A 5351-nucleotide genomic window follows, 5' to 3' on the forward strand; every position below is an offset into this window, starting at 1 on the left:
GCCTAAAATATAAACTTATCAACCTTGATGGGCACATCTTCAATAATTCCTCTCGGGTCTTTGATGGAGCGATCGGCCAATTATAATGAGACTGTAGTTGGTCTTGCTTCTCCTAGCCCAAGTTTCTTGAAAATTGATAAAGGCATTAAGTTAATGCTTGCACCTAAATTGCATAGTGCCTTTTCAAAAATAGAATTTCTAATAGAACAAGGGATGGTAAAACTCCCCGGATCTTTGAGCTTCTGAGGCAACTTGCTTTGTAAAATGGCACTACACTCTTCAGTAAGTGCAACTGTTTCATAATCCTTAAGTTTCCTCTTGTTTGACAAGATGTCTTTCATAAACTTCACATAGCTCAGCATTTGTTTAAGAGCTTCGGTGAATGGGATGTTTATGTGAAATTTCTTAAAGATGTCCAGAAATTTTAAAAATTGTTTATTAAGCTTACTCTTCCGAAGGCGTTGAGGAAACGGGATCCTTCGTGATGGCTCCACCGGCAAAGGTTGTGGAGCCGTAGGAATTTCACCACTCTTCTCCAAAGATTGAGTATCTTTGGGTGACGAAGCCTCTTCACTACTTTTGCTAGACTTCTTAGGCTCTGGGAGTGTATTTAATTCTTTCCCGCTTCTCAAGGTAATGGCCTTGCATTGCTCTATTGGATTCACGACCGTTGTACTTGATAGATTACCTTATTGACGATCATTTAGCATGTTAGCCAATTGACCGATTTGCACCTCCAAGCTTCTGGTCTGAGCCGATTGATTCTGGAAATTTGTCGTGGTTTCATTCATAAATTGGATGTGAGAGGTAGTTAATTGAGACATTGCATCTTCCAGATTCACCTTCTCCTTTTATGGTGGGTTACTCTGTTCGGGCTGCAACACATTTTGAGTGTTTCTCCAAGACAAGTTTGGGTGATTACATCATCCTTGATTAAACCTGTTAGAGTAAGGATTGTTCTGTTGCCTATTAAAATTTCCCACATATTGAGCCTGCTCCATTTGTACCTGTGCAAAAGGGTTGTCAGCTCGACATTCAAAACCTTGATGAGGCCTATTAAACTGGAGATGATACTTGAATAACATTAGCCGTCAGATGATTATTTTGTAATTGTTTGGAGAGATAAGCAATTTGGGCCGTGAGTTTAGTGATGGCATCTATCTCATGTACTCCGGCTATCTTTTTTGGTATGCTTCTTTCACTAGGCCACTAGTAATTATTGGTTGCCATATCTTCTAGTAACTCATATGCTTCATCTTCGGTTTTCTTCATTAAAGCTCTTCCTGCAGATGCATCAATTAGAGTTCTTATAGTGCAACTCAACCCATTGTAGAAATTATGGACTTGCATCCATTTAGGTAGACCATGGTGAGGACATCTTCTCAGTAACTCCTTGTATCTCTCCCATACTTCATATAGAGTTTCACCTTCATAGTGAGTAAAATTGTTGATCTCAATGCGCATCTTCGCTGTTTTAGCCGGTGGGAAAAACTTAGAAAGGAACTTCTGAAGTGAGTCTTCCCAGCTAGTGATCAAATTTGGCGGCAGTGAATTCAACCAACTTTTTACTTTATCTTTCAAAGAGAAAGGAAACAAACAAAGGCGAAGAGTTTCATCATTAACTCCATTGTATTTGACAGTATCGCAAATCTCCAGAAAATTTATGATGTGAGCATTAGGATCTTCATTCAGTAATCCATTAAATTGGATCGCTTGAATCATCTGAGACATCACCGGCTTAAATTTAAAATTATTCACCTGAATAGCAGGCCTCCTGATCACTGATTGAACACCAGTTGGTGGCAATTCATAATCTCGCAAAGCCATTGGCTGATTAACCACCGGTGGATTGTTCAGTGGTATGTTGTTGTTATTGTTCTCATTTATTGCCCCTTCAGGATCAACGATAGTTTCTTGCGAATGAATGACAGTTTCTCTCTTATCTTTTCTATTTCTTCGACAAGTACGCTCAATTTCTGAATCAAGGGGAAGTAGAATACTACTCCCAAACTTTTACATGCACGTAGAGTAAATTCCTATAGAGCACAAAACAAGAACAATAAAATAAATAACAAAATAAAATCCAAAGTAAAACTAGAGTTATTTGGTATCGATATTAGTAAAAACAAAACAATCCCCGGCAACGGCGCCAAAAACTTGTTGTGAAAAATCATAACGCAAGTATACGCTATCACAATCAAGTAATATAATAGTGAATAAGAGTATCGTCCCACAAAGATTGTTGTCTACTAATTACCGAAATTATATTAACCCCAATTTTATTTGAATAATCGAACATAAAGGTTAAAAAATTAAGTAAAGTAAAACTAAAATGATTAAATAAATCAAACAACGCTAAGCAGTGGAATAAAATTCAATAGATTAAGACTCTAGGGTTTTCGATTTCACCTAAATTAATCCTATTCAAATTCCCATAATTCAAGAAAATTAACATTCAATCCTATACTGACAATAATTTCTCTAAAGCAATTATTATTCTTTCTCAAGCAACAATAATTTTAATCCAACAAGCAAACTCTACATCTTTGTCAAACTTCTAAACCTATTGAAAATCATTAAGTGCAAGAAATTCAAAAGAACTGCACATGTATCATAGATATCTCTATCCTTTTTCTCGCATCGTAGCGCCGCGGCGCTGAGTTCCTAGCGTTGTGGCGCTAGTTGTACAAAAATCATGGGCGCCAAAACGCTATCATGGGCGCCAAAACACTACCAATTATGTCCAAATGTACTGGTTCAGTAAAACTCAGCGCCAAAACGCTACAAATTGGTGCCTAAGCGCTGTGTTTGCTGTCTTTTTCCACCCAAAGTTGTCCAAAACCTTCCAAATTATAGACTTTCACCTAACCTTCAAATAAAGAACAAAAACACACATAAAAACTAACAAAAATCTCAAAAACCAACTAAATTTTAAGTGTAAAACGATACTAAATGAGTGAGTAAAACTCACTCATCAGATGTTAGAAAAAATAAATTTTTTTGTAGACCCTTTTACAATCCCAACATTAGATTATGTCAATAGATCAGAAAAAGTTAGAAGAGTATTTAAAAATAAACAATGCTTTCTAAATATGAGAATACAAGGGACGCTATTAAATTTATTCAGTAGTAACTTATGACATTGTAGCATCTACGAGGAACTTTTTAAATATTAGCTAAATTCTAGCTAAAATGTTTAGAAATGTATTTAAGCTAATAATCTTTTAGTGAGTCACTCCAACTATACTCCATATTTTACCTAACTATAGATAAATTTTAATATTTATTGAATTGAAAATATAAATAATTTTATTGAATTTACAAAAGAATCTTTATATTTATTACAGTTTAAAAAATAAAATAAGACAAAAAATAAAATGGCTAGTATCTCCATGCTAGCTATATTTAGCTAGTGTGGGAGGCATTCTCTAATGACTAACCATTTAGCTAATAGTTGGAGCGGAGAAAAGTTAAAAAAAGAAAAAGAAAGAAAAAGCTAAATCGTTACCCATTTTGATTAAAAATGTGAAATAACTAGTATGGTTGGAGTTGCTCTATTACAACACATTTTCATATAATATACATATTGTTTCTCCCACTAAATGTCTATAATTAAGATCTCTACTAGCCTGCTTTCTTTCAAACACATTTTTTCTTACTCATCAAATCAACAGAAAAAAAGAAAATTCCTTCACACTCTAGTGTATGTATATCATTAGAGCAAACCGTAAAATGATGTACTAAATTCAATATTTCGACACTGTAATATACTAATTAAATATAGAATTAGTATTACCGGTTATGTTATGCAACAGAAATTCATTTTTGAAAATAAACAGATCAATATTCGTGTGGCATAATTTCCTGGATTTAGTAGAAAATCCTGAAAAGACGTTTCGATTTAAAGGGTTGTGCTTCCAAGGCATCGAAAATCATATACACGTTAATTAGAATCCTTCTCGTGCGGCTCTTGGTGCCGTTGCTAACGCTGGCTGCGCTAGTACAACTTTTTAACTTATAGAAGTTTAATCAAAAGCTTTCTGTGCTCATCTTTTAGGTCTTCTCTAAGCTTACAAGACTGAAATAATGGGAGCTTCATTCATGTTGTTTTGCAAGCCAATCGTTTTGGCTGGGACTTTTATGTTCTGAATCCGACTCCTCTTACGTGGCGCGAACTCTTGTTGATTTCGAAATCTCCAGACTTCCCTTGGAATTTTAAGGCTTAATGATCTAATGCCCTAGAATATCTCTCTCGTATTGTAATTTGTGTTGTTTTTTAATTTCATCTCGAGGGTAATTTTATTGCAGAAAAATTGGCATCTTTTGTTGACGTCCCTTTGGATTTGGATCTTTAGTACTGGTGGACCTCTTTGAATATTTGCTCTTAGTTGATCGGTAAAGATGTGAAAGTTCTAGCGAGTAGCGACTAAGAGCCCGTTTGATAAATATATTTAAACTCATGATTTTAATTCTGTTACGTACAGTCATTTTCTTTCACAAAGAATTTGAATTTCAAAATTAATTTCCCACTAATACTTTTCTCACAAAGCTCCTGCTAATGAATCAAAATCACTGATTATTTAAACGCGTGAATCAAAGGGTCATAATAGATTTGTCACTACAACAAAAAAGGCCATTTGCGACGACATTTGTCGTCGCAAATAATACAATATTTGCGACGACATGTCATCGCAATTACTCCCCGTTAAATAAAATAACCATGTCGTCGCTAATAACTTAAATGTCGTCGTAAATAATTTTGGAGCGCAAATTTCAATGGCGCAGATTTTTGCCGCCAAGGTAATCCATTATTTGCGACAACAAGTCGTCGCAAATAATAACATATTTGCGATGACATTGTCGTCGCAAATCATTTCATGTTATTTACGATGACATTTTCTCTTTGTCATCACAAATAATCTTTCAAGATTTCACCAAAAACCAAACGCGGGAAAAATGATTATTTGCGACGACATTTTACATTTATTTGCGACGACATTTGTCATCGCAAATAATGTGTTGTTATTTGCGACGACATTTTCTCTTTGTCGTCGCAAATAATCTTTTCAAGATTTCACCAAAAAACTAAACGCGGGGAAAATCATTATTTGCGACGACATTTAAACTTATTTGTGACGATAATGTCGTCGCAAATAAGTTTGATCTAATATACCCTATATTCTTCCTCTTCATTTTCTCCCGACGCTTTCTCTCTCTCCTGCTAAGTCTCTCTCTCTGCCTCTTCTTCCCCTTGCCGCCGCTGTTGCCCGTCGCCACCGGCCTTCTCTCTCTCTCTCTTCCCTTCTCTCTCTCTCTCTCTCTCTCTCTTCCCCCTTCTCTCTTCTTCCCCT

The 5351-nt window shown here is 35.5% G+C and overlaps 1 non-coding gene across 1 annotated transcript; it reads left to right on the plus strand.

Annotated features, from left to right (window-relative positions):
- Nucleotides 1–1360: 1360 nt before the first annotated feature.
- LOC112090290 lies at nucleotides 1361–1464 on the plus strand. Its single transcript, XR_002901577.1, has one exon. It is a non-coding gene; the product is annotated as a small nucleolar RNA R71 (small nucleolar RNA).
- Nucleotides 1465–5351: the final 3887 nt, after the last annotated feature.

This window comes from Morus notabilis, unplaced genomic scaffold, assembly GCF_000414095.1.
Source record: "Morus notabilis unplaced genomic scaffold, ASM41409v2 Scaffold49, whole genome shotgun sequence".
NCBI lineage: Eukaryota > Viridiplantae > Streptophyta > Magnoliopsida > Rosales > Moraceae > Morus > Morus notabilis.